Here is a 17189-nt window from a genome sequence, read left to right on the forward strand (position 1 = left end):
ATTTATTTATTTATTAATTTATTTATTTGTCACTTCTCATGTCAGTTTTTACATTGGTACACTTTTGCCACTTAGTGACTCATCAAAACATAGTATGGTTAAGTGTATTGTAGGAAAAATGTTTAAGAAAATGCTCATGGCTTTTTGAGCAGAGCATGAGCATAAGCATGATTCACCGCCCGCGGTTGCTCCTCTGTTATTGCAAGGATAACTGCATTTACACAAAGAATCAACAGGTGAGGCTTGGGACTACCCAAGTAACCACAAGCATTATATCATTGCAAGAATTAGACTGAATATCAACTTTTGCATTTCGAAATGCAGTAATTCCACACTTGTCATGCAATAATCCTTTAGATTGGCATTATCAATGTAATGATGCATTGCATTTTCCTTTATATTAGGGTTCATTAAAAGGTGATATAAGATAATTCAATAATTCGACACTGCAAAAACTGAATAAATGCAATTTACAAACTAGCAAAGTTTGCTCGAACAATACAATTATAAAAGCTTGACTCTAATGGTAAACAAATGAAATCAAGAAGATTGAACAACTTCGTGGTCAACTCTAGCGGTCTTCAACATTTCTGGTTCGACTCCCAACCAACTTAATCCCCGTTTGAGCCACCGATCGACGGCAGCAAAACCTTTTTAGGGATGACCTTTTCTCTTTTCTAGGCTGCTATATCACATGCCAATAATGATGGAAATCACAATTAGCATATGAGCAGTATGCGAAGCGTATTTTAATCGAGGTTTTAATTTTCTTATATTGATTAAAAATCTTCTAAAATGCATTATGTATTTATCAGTTATTTATCAGAATGTGATAAATTACTATATTCTATTACATATGACATAGTTATTTTGCCCTCTACTGCAATGATTGAGACAAAAGAGAACAGTTTCCTTTTAGTTAATAAAATATCAGTTGTTATCACTGCAGCAGAAACGGTTCAAGAAGTCAGCGCGTATGGAACTCATCTAGCGGTCTTCAACACTTCTGGTTCGACTCCCGACCCGGTGACAAAAAATAATGGTTAAAACATTCATGTGTGGGGGCATCAGTACCGTCGATAACGAAACGGTGCTAAAAATAGATTTTTGTTTTGGTTTTTCGTGTTGCACGTATCAAGCATGTGCAAATGCAAATGTACAGCACATGCATTTATGTTACTTTAGCAAAGGCTGTCAGCGTGCTGCAATATGTGGCACTAATTTGATTTTAGTGGGGCCCTTTTCGGCTTTAATATTGCTTCAATGAGGTGTTTAAAGTAATGCAGCATTATATTCATAATTTTAATTATCAATATAAGGCAAAATTGATGCACTTATATACGGCTTCGTGGTTACTTGGGTAGCTTTCTCCTCATTATGTAAATGCTGGAATCCCAATACTTTTTAATGATCAATACCAGCGCCGGTCACGTTCGAATGCAGGTCAATTGAGGATGAATCTCGCTTAGGCCAATAACCGAGGAATTCTCTGCGTTACTACGAGAAATCACTAGGAGTTTGGATATGGGAAGGGGAGATGTATTAGGGATTTTGTCTCGGTAAACAAATTGCTACAATCAACGGACCGATTCTTATTTTTTTTTTGCGATGAACGATGCACACGCGAAAAATTCTCATTGGAAACGTCCCCATATTCGCGTTATTTTCAGGGAATATTAACAGTGTTTGACGGGTTGAGCACTTTTCCACGCGAAAACAAGCTAAAAAGAAAATCCTATCGCGCGTCTCCACTCCGTTAGACTAAGCCCACGCGTGGGCTTCATACTACACACGCAACAGCACGTCGTTAGCGATTTTTAATTTCGTTATCCACCCATTTTCGCACCGGTCGTTTGTTTCCATGTGAGTAAAATAATGATCGTCTTTGCGCACCGGTGGTCTCTATTCTATCCGTACCATCGTTTTTTTTTGCATTTTTGTAAATCATCGCAATATTTTGTGTATTTCTGTGGTGTTATTGCAATTCTTATTCAGTATAGTAATCTGTGCTCATATTTTGAATGAAGGGGTTTTGGATAAGACTGAAAACTGTTAGTAAAATTGAACTCTAATAAATAATTCCTTTGGAGATTTGTACCAGTTTTGGTGCGTTTAAAAATATCATTTTCTGTAGAATGTGTGATTGTATTTGATCCCGGAACTCAAGCAATCTTTTTTAAAATTATATGTTTGTTGCTTACTGTACGGCTTGTATGTTGGATTTTTATCTAAAATAATGTCCATCTCTTCGATATCTATGTTGCGTTTCGCACAAAACTTATCTGAATTTGAGATTTTGAGCATCTTTTTTTATAATTAGGTTTATTGAATAATTACATCCCTTGCATTTCCTTATAATATTCTAGACATGTGTATAAAACTCATTTATAACGCAGTTGTCTTCTTTACAACTTCGCGTAGGTCAACATTCTTGAATCCTGGTCATAGTACATAGTAGGGGAGACTGAGGAGACTTGATCCCTGGGGAGACTTGTTCCCCCCATATTTTCTCGAAATCAAAAACAGTTTTCTTCTAGCATATTTTTCCAAAACAATATCTGGACAGACGACAATGTTTTGGCTACAATTGATTTTAATTGTGTATTGCATTATTTTTTAATGGCTGATGGTTTGTTTTCAGTCCTTTAGAAATCTTTTAGGCGATTCCGAAAAATCTCAATAACTTTGTGAAAATTAAACCAAATCGTGTCAAAATTTTACAGCACATACTATAAATAAAATACTATCAAACGTATTTATCCAAATAAGGTTGTTATATAAATATTTCAATTAATGTAGCTTAGTGTATAAAACAGTGACATGGGGAGACTTGATCCCTCGGGGATTACACACACATTATACATGTGAAAAATAAAATTCTATTTGGAAGCCTCTATTTACTCGGAATTCTAGTATATTCAATGATAAAACGTGTCAGATAATTATTATTTTATTACACACCATTAAAAGGGGGATCAAGTCTCCCCATTTCCAAAATACGGCATATCCTTAACAATTTAAGGAAATCTTATAATTTCAAATACACCATATTCATCAAAAATGTAAGAAAACTTGAAAAGAAAATGAACAGGAAGCTTCTGGAGTTATTTTCCTTTTAAATTAAACATGTGCTCAAAAGGGGATCAATTGTGACACATTTTTGAAAAATACATCATAAGACATGCTTCCATAAAAACACAGTTTTGAAAACTTTAACAATAATTTAAAGTCCTACTGTTGTGTATAAACTTGCAATAGATGTTTACCTGCCATTCTGTACGAAAAATGGATCTAGTTTTGTGTTTTTTCTTAATGTTACAGGCAAATTAAGAAAAAGGGATCAAGTCTCCCCAGTCTCCCCTACATAGTACATAGTCATAATCTCATACAGACGCAGACAGTACGAGGAAACTCCCTGGAAAGCGATCGTGTTACTTTTCTTGTCAATACTGATGCTTGCAGCATATCAGAGTTATGATACATGCATCAAAGTGGCCAGGTCTACTGCGTTGTATTTACGCGCAAAGATGATTCTTCGAAATACTTGGAGTACAGAATATTTTCTTTCGGCAAGGTATTTCTTGAATTCTCAGGGGAGGAAGGATGTGTGGACATTTTGTACCAAACTATCCAGATTACAAATTCATGAATTGTTGAAATATATGAAAATGTGTATAATAGAGCTATGAATAAATGTCTAGTATTGGAAAGATCTCCCCAATTGTTGGGTTGTTTTTATAGATCTAATGTGGATCCTCCTATTCTGTATGATCAGTGTTATTCACATGTGGGCTTCGAAGATTTTTTTTCTGTTTTGCCTTATTGTTTCCACGAGGGTGAAGATACCCCCCTTTCGCACACTTTCTTGCTAATGCCTCGTATATTTAATTTATATTTATAAATTTATATTTAATAAACCATCAACTGACGACACCACCGTTTTCAAAAACAGCAATCAAACCAAAACTCCTTTGCCTTTTTCGCAATATACACGACAAAAGGAATCGTGAGGCACAGCTCTTTCAATGCGAGGGATCTCAGCCCGGAAAGGGAAGAAAAAAACCTTGTGGTCACTTATTACCGTCAAATATCGTATCTTGTCGGGTTAGAAAATATGCACATCTTCCCACCGGAATCCGCGACGGATGACGATAATTTTGGCACTTCATGAGTTATTTATTTGGACATTTTTCTAAATGTGCGAAACCAAATTTTCCTTGCTGCGTAGAAACCCCGGCTCAAACATGTACGTGTTAAAATAGATAAACTCACTGAATCACTATTCATTTCTTCAAATATTAGTTTCGAAACGATCGGCCGAATCAAAAACTGAAGGTGCGAATATTAACAATCGTAACTACTTTTAAGAGAAAATCAATACATTTTCGATTACTTTATTTGAAAACTTTATTCATATAACATACTTAAGCAGATCTTGTCAATTTCAATCTATTATTTTTCTGCATTTGTATTGTCACTCTATCACAATTTTATGTCAAACAATTTGTTGTGTTATTCATGTAACGATCTATGATATTATTTGGTTGGAAATTTCAAAGCAAGCAAAAATACCAATTTTAAATATTTGATACAAATCAACATAAATTCCTACCTATACAAAACAAGAAAATCATTCTCTAGAAACTATATACCTACAGCAAACTGAAACGATTGGCAACAAACCCATACTCATGTTCTTTCGTCTGCTCTTTACGCTACCCAGAGAGCTCAACGTGAGAGAGTTTCTGTCAAGCCTTAATCATACACATGGAAACAAGATTTATATGTTTGGCCTATGTGAATTCTGAGGGAACATAGGACCATAATCCGTTAAGGACATAGTTGCAAGAGTCCCAAAATGGCTGCCAACATGGCAGCCACCCCCTCCGTAAAACCCTTCTTCCCCTCGCCATAATGAACGACGAGCATGGAGGTTGAGTTAACCGTAGTGTGGCCAGCAAAAAAAACACCCGTAGAAGGCCGGCAGGGTACCCGGGTACCCACGCAATGGAAATGATCATATCTCAGCGATTTTTCCACCGATTTCAAAAGTTTTTGCCTCATTCAACTCAGAAACTCATTATCTATCGAGATCGTATTTGGTTAGACCGGTCGATCACCATAGGTACCGGAAAATCTGGATTTCCGGATCCGTGTTTTTGTACAATAGAATATACGGGATTTTCGGTAGGTTAGTAGCAATTTCGGTACCAAGCATCGTAAAATTGCTTTGGCATATTGTATCTGACCGGCAGGGAATCATAAAACGTGTTGATTTTGAAAATGTGATTTCGGAACACGCTTCCCGTGAGGCCATGGTTGACCATAAACACTTTAAAGTATCCTAGCCTTAACAATGTGGGTTTCAATATGGTATAAGGACATGCTCCCAAAAATATGGATTTTCCGAAAACCACGGTGATTAGATCGGTCTAACCAAATATTTTCCCGATAGATGATGAGTTTCTGAATTGAATGAGCTAAAAATTTCCAAAATCGATGAAAAATTGACGGAGATATGATCATTTCAATTTCGTGGGTACCCGGGTACCCTGCCGGCCTTCCACGTAATAAAAAAATGCAGGAGCCCCTCCCCCTGCCCCTCCTCACTTTAAAATTTGGTCAACCCCAGTAATAGATGTATATTCACGAGTTCTAAGATCTCACAGAGTTCCAACATCCTAGTCTCAATAACCATTAAAATATCGAGATTTGAAATTGAAAAAGGTACCCGGGTACCCTGCCGGCCACATAAGTGTTAAAAAAAGATTTCATTAAGCTGGCTTATGTACTCAACATGCAATGAGATTGCTACCAAGCCCCTGGCATCAATGAATTTTATCGTAGCCAACATCTAATGCCTGGTTTAGACAGTGCAAGTGACTTGATTCAAGTCAATGGAAAATGCCCAATTGAATGCGAATTGAACGTGTAAACACCACCGTTCATCTCAGTTGAGCAACTGATTTGACTTGAACGAAAGTTGAACATGTTGAACTTTTTCATTCAAGTCAAACGAAATCGTCTCACTTGCCCCGCCTAAACCTGCGATTCATGTGAGCTGAATTCAAGTCATCTGTCAGTGAGATGAATTCAATTCAGTTTGCTTACGCTCCGCACGAGTTGAACAATGCAAACACTTGCTTCAACTGAGATGCATTCAAGAACATTCAAGTGAACACTCAAGTCATTTGCTCAGTCTAAACACATCATTCCATTGGATTGAACATCTTTGAGAAGTTAGCAAGTGAAATGTTCGTTTCAGTTGAACAATGTAATCCAGGCATAACTGCGTTATACTCATACCCGCGTAAATTGAAACGGACGTGTAATCAACAAACGCTGCTTTGTTTAATGTTGTGAGCCACACACGAAATGCACCTTCACATTGCGTGTTTGCCGGGCTGCTTTATTCTACTAATCGCGTGCTCCTTTTCCCGTGCGCTAATATCAATGAGAGTTTGTGATCATTAGGGATGAAAAAAAATGATTCCAAAAATTTATCAACAAACCAAAATACCTAAACGTTAAACAAAAAGTTCTTGATGTTTTCGCATCTGACTACTACTTACTAGCGCCCAGGACATCCTGTCTACCATAATTCCAATACATTGATATAGGCCATGTCGGGGGCCTGATTGCTACTCACGGTAGAAAACAATATTTAACATTAGAGAGCATTAGCATGAGCATGATTGACCGCCCGCGGTTGCTCCCCTGTTATTGCAAGAACAACTGCATTTACACAAAGAACCAACAGATGATGCTTGGGATTAGCTTTCTCTTCATTGTGTATTGTCTATCCGGTTGGAATCAAGACCGACATTCAATCAAAAATTGCAATTTTCTTGGTCCACAAGTGTCGCAACTGTTTCGCATCTAGTGCGCTGTGTTGCTGACAACAACGGGAAGAATGCGCACTACATTTGACATGATTCAAAAACGTCGCGAGTTGGGTCGCGTCGCGACTTGATTGTGCGAAGTCCGGTTTGGTGGCGGCCCGACAATAAATACTGGAATCCCAATACTTTTCAATAAGCAATACCAGCGCCGGCCGTGTTCGAATGCAGGTCAATTGGGGATAGGGAAGGAAGTGATGACGAGATTCTCGCTTAGGCCAATAACCGAGGAATTCTCTGCGTTACTACGAGAAATCACTAGGAGTTTGGACAGGGTAAATGGAGATGTGTTAAGGAATTCGTCGTGGTAATTTTTTGATGTTAAACACCGACGCACCCGTAGTTTGCGTTTCCGCGCGAGACAATGCTGAACGCGATCGATTCACAAGTATTTACAAAATTACACGTGATAAATAAATCAAAAAGACCTTACCGCATGGTTCGCCGTCTATTTTTTACCATTTATTCATTTGGACTAAAATATTACAAATGTCGACACCGAAGATGACGAACCATTCAAACTTTTGTGTACAATGTACATGCAAAAAATGAAAGAAACATATTTATCATCAACTAAATGTGCATTTGGAACTAGCGCCGACACATGACGTGACGAACTTTTCAATATTTGTTAGATAAATACACAAAAACCAGAGCAGAATCTTATACATCCTTTAGCATTAATTATTGTGATAAAATGGAACGACGGCGCGGCCGATCCGAATGGAAAAAGCGGCACTTCCACTTTGCCTCCAAAAACACACTAAACCGCCCCGTACAAAGATGAGCACGCACGCAGAACTACGACGCGATGCAACGACGAACCAAGACGGACTGAAATGTTATCCGCTGTTGGCATCACACAACCGACTCGCACGAAAACTAGTGTTTTTCCTCTAAAAGCACGCACACAGAACGACGACGCGATGCAACGACGAATCAAGACGGACTCAGAAAACAATATTTAACATTAGTAGCGAAGAACTCCTTTTGAGCACAGACAAACAGACGTAACTCTTAGCGGAAATTCAATAGAGGTAATAAACTATAGAGGAAGAATGTCGCTGGCGTCGCTGCCGAAACATCTCTTGCTGGCGGAGATGGGCCGGGCTATAAGTGTCAAAGCGAAAAAGTATGCAGTTTGACAGATACATACCCGACATGTTTGCGAGCGAGAACAAAGAGAACAGTAGCGACATTCGTCCTCTATAGTTTATTAACTCTATTAGAAATTCATCAAAAATTTTCGCCCGGTGTCATTTTTATGAGCACACTGCCACCTATTGGTAGAACCGCGTGCGATACTGTCGGCCATTTGACGTTTTGCTGACACGCACACTACTACACAAAATGCCTGTAATTTTCGTTTACATCATTCAGCAACGTGTACACAGGCAAACGCCAAAGCGATCAAACTCTGGCGCCTCTGGTGTAACGATCGCGCAAATCAAATGAAATTTGAATTGATCGTTAAATGCATGTGCCAAGCCGTTTTGAAGAGTGTTTGTCTGTGTTTTGAGTATTTATGAGAATTTCACAAATTTTTGCCAAAATATAGCACACACTACACTTTTCTTCTTCGAGGAATACGTCTAACAGCTTTTTCAAAACACTAAAAAAAACGATGCTGTACTGGAAACTGATCCTTTTTTTTTGTTTGATTAGTTATTTGTACTCGAAAAGTTACTTATTTCGTAATTTTGTGCTCGAAAAACCGATTCCTTTCCAGTGTCAAATGAATTCGAATCAGTCGTTGTTAATGTTTATCACGCAAGGCAACACAACCATTTATTTTGTAATTTGTTTTTGCATTACGAATAGGTATATCGTTTGAACAACATTCCAAACAATATTCAGATGTAGCCGAACAATTTGTTTATGTTCATGTAGGGTAGCGAACCACTTGAGCAGCGGCCGGTATTTAAGGCACTCTTCGCTAACTCAGTCAATTCCAAACCAATTGCCTTGAAATTTTGTACACGGTTAGATACTATTCGTATCTCATCACGTTCCAAAAATTGTATCAGTTGGTTCAGAATTGGCTGAGTTATAGAAGAAAAGTGCCCAAAATAGGAGCCCTGCCGAGATGATTCCTCTTCCCTATTGTTGCAATTGAAGTCACTCCACATCACGGTAATATTTCTCGATAAGAGAGGTGCAAAAGAGAGGAGAGGATTGTAAAAAAGGTACACGGTAAAAATTCTGCACGCTGATATAAACTGATTGGCACTTGGATTCGCACTACTGTTCAATACATTTGATATCAATTGAATATCAGTTGGAAAAGAACATCCAATGCCTCTTCAATATTAATAAAACTTCACTTCAATTCGTTGTTGAGAATGTTTTGATTGCCAAACAAGTATTTAAAAATAAGCATGCCCCCACACCAAGATTCGATACCAGGACCTTTTGAATCATGATTATCTGTTCTACCACTACACTACTTCACATCTGCTAGAGAGGTGCGCGTGCGAATCAAAGCAGAACACTTTCTACAACCTGTCAGCTATATTTAATTTCATGGCCAATGCACTCATTATAAAATCAACAGTTTTTCACTTTGGGTACTGCTTTTTACAGTGGTGCAAATTGAAGTGATTTTTAGTTGATTTCCCCGGTGGGTTTGTTTTGGTTCTCAAATCAACACTGACAGCTTTGCGAATTCAAGGGAAAAGCATTTCCGATCATGTTGATTGGGATGTTGAGTAGTTGAGGGATTTTTCCCTTGAATCGAGCGTGCAGATTTTTACCGTGTAAATAAAACGTCACACAGTGCCAGTGTGTTAATTATTGAGAATGAGGTGCGGGAACCGGTTTTGGCCAGTCTAAGGGAAATCATTTTTATAAAAATAACCAAATATCCAATGAAAACTACCAATGTGTTAAATGAAAGGTTTTGATCTATATACTTTATTAGAGAAATGCAGAAATCAAGCTAATACTTGATTTTTGTAATAAAAGTAGCACTGGCCAAAATAGAAGCCTTGCCGCAGTTTTGGCCATATTATCAACTTTGGTTTCTATTTTGGCCACTCACATGTATTTCTTATGGGAGTGGCCAAATTAGAAGCATCCTGGCCAAAATAGATATATGGGAGCTGATTTTTTAAGGAAAATTATTTTTTTCTTCCATTTTTTAATCGAAATGTATGGTTCTAACAGCTGCAATCATATTATTATATTAGAATCTACTTGTAAAAAAAAATAAATGTGTGCCAATTTAGATCGTTACAGGCTGAATATCTCACTATGGCCAAAACTTCGGGGTGGCCAAAACTGAAGCTTCTACCCTACTAGGCATTTTGTATCGATCAACCTATTGTACCAATAAAATGTATGCTGAAATAAGAATAAAAACCCAGATTAATCCACCTAGTGGTGATAGTGCCTTTCTCGTCGAACATGTACTCATGATCTTTCCTTGGCCGAGATACGACTGGGATAGTTTTGCTTCAGAATTTTGACTTTGCAGTCTTTTGGAGAAATCGAAAACACTAGTTTATGGTTTTTTTTCCGACGTTTCGGTCCGTATGGGGCTTTTTCAGGGGTTCAATCGGTCAACGTTTCCTTGTCAAGATGGCTTTGCTAAACTCAAAAATTTCATACGGAAGTTTTGGTATACATTGAGTCCGTTCGGTTTGAAACCGTCGTGATGCGGACAATCTACTACCTATCGGGTGGTCTAGAATTCGGTTCCTGTTTTTGGAATCTTCCACTATTGCTTTGTACACTGAAATAAATTTTGTTGTGGAAACTACCGATTCCATAGTAAAATTACTAACCGTACCTATGATTCTCAACCGGCAACAAAATCTGTTAAGGTAACTGAAATATGCTTGCAATTACAATGCATTGTAGCAAATTCAACTGAAAGCATAGTCGTCTCAACAACAAAACATTGTTAATTTTTCCAGGACACGCATTTTACAACACAGTATGGTTAAAAATACAATGCTCATTTGTTAAATTAAGATTATTTTTGGTAATGTTAACTGCACTGCTAGTTAAGTTGACAGTGTTTTAGTGGAATTAACTGGAAATTGTTGTCGGTTGAGAATCATAGGTACGGTTAGTAATTTTACTATGGAATCGGTAGTTTCCACAACAAAATTTATTTCAGTGTATAGAAAATTTAGGTGCATCGGGCATCATTCCGAAGCATGATCTTTCCGTCGACGTATCCGAACTGTTCCTGAATCCTGAGAATATTTTATTGAGAAAAGCAATAGTTTAAAAAAAAATTGGGAAACTTATAAATGGAACATATTCCGACGTTATGTTAAACGTATAGACAGAGCTGGAAAATATCAGAATTTTCAGTTGACTGCATGAGCACCTTCACTATCACTGAAGGCCGATCAACATCAAGACGATAATTACAAGCTAGGACAGGGGTTTTCAGCCCTTTTGGCTTGCGGTGCACTTTTGGGAAATAAATTGCTTCGCGGTGCACCTGTTCATTATAGTCAAAGAATACGATTTGAGAGTTTCTTAAAAACGCTGTCATGTTTTCCAAAGTGTCTCCCTGGTGCAACTATGTATGTTGAAATACTTTTTTCATTGATATGATAACCGTCAACCCTCGTTGTTTGAACGGCTCCTCATGCAACACAACCAGCTTTTAATTTGAACTTCCAGTAACCCTAAGGGCGGTTTGCTGTTTTGTTTAAATCCTGCATTTTGTTTCACTCCATTTCATATTCTGCTCATGACGTTTGAGTCATTTTCAATTTGAACGATGTGCAGTTTAGCGGGAGTCAAATTAAAAAAGTGTTCAGATTAGATGCGGTCAAACTAACTGGGGTAGACGGTATAACATTGGTTAGCTTTTTTATAACTTGTCGGAGCTTACTACGAGTAAAACTGTTGATGAATTTAAGACATTTTTTTTCTGTTGTTGAAAATTTTCGGACAACAATAATCTACGGTGGATTTCTAAGTAGTTAACAAGAACCTCGACGAATTCCTGCGTTAACCCTTGAATCATTTTAAGGATTTTTCAAGTATAACTTCGGAAGATTCCTGGCAAATTTGCAATAATTGACAAGATTTTCGGTAAATTTCATCCTTGTTTTCTGGCCGATTCATAAGGAAATCTGAAGGTAATACAAAAACAATCAAAATTCAAAAATATCAAATATGTACGTAAAGCAATGGAAAATTGAGAGAAATTCTTGGAAGCTGTTTGCGAGATTTTTGATAGATCCTTTCCCAGGTCATACGAGAATTCGTAGCAATACAGGTTGAATTTCTTCTGAGATTTTCAGCGAAGTTATTGAAGAAGCACTACAGTTCCTTGTAAAATAATTGATGGCCGAAATATTTAAAAAACCATTCTAACATTTCTCACAAGATTTTTGGTAAATCAAGGGTAATTAAAACTCTCAGCAAGAATCTTGGAAATTTATATAGCGATCGTTCGGAACTTTGTTTTGTTCGTTAAAGTGATGGCAGGACTTTTGATATGTGTGTGAAGAATTAGCTTAACCCTCTAATACCCAATCCCGCCTTTAGACGGGGTATAGTTTGAGCATTTTTGTAATTTTTGTTTCGTAGAAAATCATTTTTTTTATATTTTTGGCTGATATTTAGGACTGTTTTGTATATCTCAAAATGGTTTTTGGTGTATTATAAAGCGTATTTACATTTTTTGAAAATCATTGAAAAATTGATGTTTTAGTCACCTTTTAGAAGTCATTGTTTATTTTGTATTGAATCGCTACAATTAACATATTTTAAATTTTTCCCAAATAATTCTAAAATTATTTTCCTTAAAACTACACGGAAAATAAAATTTTCTGTGAAAAAAATTTAAAATAATAATATTTCAACAATAATCATAAAATCTCAAAATTTTTTCATTTCAAAAAATCCGTTCCCCAAATTGGTTCCAGGAAAAATATAAAAGTGTGGAGATATTCAAAAATAAAACTTAGAAAAATCAAAAACTAAAATTCACGAAATCGAGAATTAAAAAGAATCATCTTCCAAAACATGTTTAGATCAAAATCAAAAATTTGGGTATTAGAGGGTTAAGTTAAAATTCACAAATAAAAAGAAATTAAAAAAGAAAACTTTTGATATGTCTTGCGGTGCACTTGTCGAGACTTAGCGGTGCACCAAGTGCACCGCGGTGCACGATCTGAAAACCGCTGAGCTAGGATATAGCTTCTTTCTTAATCACAGATGACTTTACGGTCTTCGACAAAGTTTTTTTCTGCACACTTTAGGCTATATTTTATTATCATAGGTTACAAGATTCATGTAAAATTTGACAAAAAATGCAAGCAATAAAACCATTAAAAAAATCCCAATAGTTTAGACGCAAAAGAGGATTGAAAAAGCTTTGTCCGGGGTTGATGCGATAATTTTCATTTTCCCATATAACGTTGATCCGTCCTAGTGTATATTTTTACACCTCAGGAATCTGAAATGGTGTGATTTGTTGAGATTGCTTTACTGCCGTGTGCAGCATAGTTGTCCCATGTTACAAAACAGCAAACCGAGAAAAACGCGTTTTAAGTTCCAGCCTTGTTTCCCTCTCTACGATCAAGTGTAATAAAAAATCAAAGTGAATTCATCAGGAGAGCGTTAGAATTGGTATTTATCATTGAAGTATGAATCAAAAATTTCATAGGTATTAAATTTACTTTAACTTTTTAAATAAAAACTCTGGTGGGACTGTAATGCCGATAAATCTAGCAAATTTCGGGATTTTATCGGCATAAGCTGTCCCATGTCATTTATTTATTTATTTATTTATTTATTCCATTTTATCAACAGGCCATACCAGGCCCCAATGATGCTTAACTTAAAATATAATAAAGAAAATAGCAATCCAATTTCAACAGACATTTTAAACTACAAAACAATTAACAGACATTTTGAATAATCACACATTATGCTTGAAATTTAACATACTAATTAACATAAACATTACAACTATGACATTTATATACAAATACATTTAGCTTCAATATTTTTCGCATGGCAGGTTTAAGATGTTTAGCGGAACAAATTTATACCATTGAGTGGATCGTAACGGTTAGGATTCCATGCATGTGATTTACGACTATATTCTCTAAACTTAACGCCGATGGGCCACGTTGATGCGCTCAAAGCTAATTCTTTCCATTTCTCTTTCAACACAATTTTATAAGAAATGTAATCAAACGTTCTCACATTTTCCCATTTTGAAACTAATCTCACAATGCTATTGCACTCGCCTATCGGGGCTCCAAGACATCGAGATACCATTTGTTTCACAACGTTTTCGGGAACAGTTGGGTCGATGTTTGACAAATATAACGAAAATTCCATCGGCACATCATTGTTTTTGTCTGGTTGAGGTTGCGAACAAGAGTTCGACGAGCAGTCAGCATCCTGGTTCGTTCCATCCAAAAGGCTACTTGTTCTAGTAGAGGTAGAGTATGGTTTAATTGATGATTCCGAAGGTGACGGTAGCGATGAAAGTGAGTCGAAAATTGCAACGACTTTGGATTTTAGTTCAGATATCGTTTGGTTTATTCCGGTTGGCTCTGGCGATCGTATCGGCGAATACTTCGTTTTCCATTCTTGAAAAGCAGGAAGGCATTCCTCACATAGCCAAAATACGCTGTTGGATAAGGACAGCAACTGATTACCGTTCAAACCGGCACAAATCGAGTGAAAACAATTGCCACAAGGTCCTCTACATCTCGTTTGAATTGTTTCTATCTCGAGTGAACACTTTTTACAAATCATGGCTAAGACGACGGTAGTTCAGAGTTTTTGCGAGAATTGCTGTTAAAACACTGTTTTTCTGTATGAGCAAAAGGATAGCGGCCTTAATATCCTGTGATTTAACGTATAATAACGTTTTTATTGGCAATTAGCAATTAATAAGAGGCAAAAATGCAGGAGCCTTATCGAGTTAGCACATCACAGAACGATCACGCGCACACCTTGTCATGCGAGATTTTCAGCATAAGCTGTCCCATGTTTCAGTTTTCAGCATAAGCTGTCCCATGTCGAATTTTTCAGCATAAGCTGTCCCATGTTGGATGTTATCAGGATTCCCGGAGAATGTCCAGGATTCACACAGACATTCTCGGCATTCCCGGCGAATTTTTGGAATTCATGTAGTATTGTTAGGATTTCTGGAGGACTTTGGGGAGGGAGGGGTGAAACGTACCATTTCATGAAATTGCCAAAATAATTTTTAAAAATCCATGTGAGTATTATCGAACCGGGCTCGACGAGTTGATGTTGTAAATCGATGTCCGACACAATTTTGAAATCCAAGATGGCGGCTTCCGGTTTCTGCAAATCCATGGAATCCCACGCAATATGGATATTTCCGGAACGGGCACGACAAGTAGATGTTGAAAATCGATGTCCGACGCCATTTTTAAATCCAAGATGGCGGCTTCCGGTTTCTGGAAATCCATGGAAACCCACGCAATATGGATATTTCCGGAACGGGTTCGACAAGCAGATGTTGAAAATCAATGTCCGACGCCATTTTGAAATCCAAGATGGCGGCTTCCGGTTTCTGCAAATCCATGGAATCCCACGCAATATGGATATTTCCGGAACGGGCACGACAAGCAGATGTTGAAAATCGATGTCCGACGCCATTTCGAAATCCAAGATGGCGGCTTCCGGTTTCTGGAAATCCATGGAAACCCACGCAATATGGATATTTCCGGAACGGGTTCGACAAGCAGATGTTGAAAATCGATGTCCGACGCCATTTTGAAATCCAAGATGGTGGCTTCCGGTTTCTGGAAATCCATGGAAACCCACGCAATATGGATATTTCCGGAACGGGCACGACAAGCAGATGTTGAAAATCGATGTCCGACGCCATTTTGAAATCCAAGATGGCGGCTTCCGGTTTCTGCAAATCCATGGGATCCCACGCAATATGGATATTTCCGGAACGGGCCCGACAAGCAGATGTTGAAAATCGATGTCCGACGCCATTTTGAAATCCAAGATGGCGGCTTCCGGTTTCTGGAAATCCATGGAAACCCACGCAATATGGATATATCCGGAACGGGTTCGACAAGCAGATGTTGAAAATCGATGTCCGACGCCATTTTGAAATCCAAGATGGCGGCTTCCGGTTTCTGCAAATCCATGGAATCCCACGCAATATGGATATTTCCGGAACGGGCACGACAAGCAGATGTTGAAAATCGATGTCCGACGCCATTTTGAAATCCAAGATGGCGGCTTCCGATTTCTGGAAATCCATGGAATCCCACGCAATATGGATATTTCCGGAACGGGTTCGACAAGCAGATGTTGAAAATCGATGTCCGACGCCATTTTGAAATCCAAGATGGCGGCTTCCGGTTTCTGGAAATCCATGGAAACCCACGCAATATGGATATTTCCGGAACGGGTTCGACAAGCAGATGTTGAAAATCGATGTCCGACGCCATTTTGAAATCCAAGATGGAGGCTTCCGGTTTCTGCAAATCCATGGAATCCCACGCAATATGGATATTTCCGGAACGGGTTCGACAAGCAGATGTTGAAAATCGATGTCCGACGCCATTTTGAAATCCAAGATGGCGGCTTCCGGTTTCTGCAAATCCATGGAATCCCACGCAATATGGATATTTCCGGTACGGGTTCGACAAGCAGATGTTGAAAATCGATGTCCGACGCCATTTTGAAATCCAAGATGGTGGCTTCCGGTTTCTGCAAATCCATGGAATCCCACGCAATATGGATATTTCCAGAACGGGTTCGACAAGCAGATGTTGAAAATCGATGTCCGACGCCATTTTGAAATCCAAGATGGCGGCTTCCGGTTTCTGCAAATCCATGGAATCCCACGCAATATGGATATTTCCGGAACGGGTTCGACAAGCAGATACAAACTATCCGAAAGAAGAAAACGATGTAAACAATCGACGCGTGGAATTTTAAGGTTATCGTGGGGAAAACATAAACAGCTTTTACATGACATTGCACAACCACATATATTCAGCTGACACTAACACATTTAGACGTGATTACCACTACAGCCAATCGAGTATGACGTCACTGGTATCACATTGCATACACGGAGAAAGAAAGTACCATAAAGTAAGTTTAATCCACCCAACTTAGAGGTGCGTGCGGGAAACTAATTTTGAGTTGATTAGGTCGATATTGAGGGGGGTAGTTTCCATTTGGTCGCTTCTGGACGAAGTACCTACTGTAAGGGGCTATCCATTTATTACGTAAGGGAATTTTCACGATTTTTCAACACCCCTAACCCACCCAAAAAGTTTATAACTTAAAAGTCAA

General features: G+C 38.0%; 1 protein-coding gene across 7 annotated transcripts in view; it reads left to right on the forward strand.

Moving 5' to 3' along the window:
- Positions 1–17189, forward strand: part of LOC109403694 (hepatocyte nuclear factor 4-gamma) — a 135198-nt gene that overhangs the window by 92405 nt on the left and 25604 nt on the right. The gene's annotated exons all lie outside the window — the stretch shown is intronic.

Source organism: Aedes albopictus, chromosome 2 (assembly GCF_035046485.1).
Source record: "Aedes albopictus strain Foshan chromosome 2, AalbF5, whole genome shotgun sequence".
Classification (NCBI taxonomy): domain Eukaryota; kingdom Metazoa; phylum Arthropoda; class Insecta; order Diptera; family Culicidae; genus Aedes; species Aedes albopictus.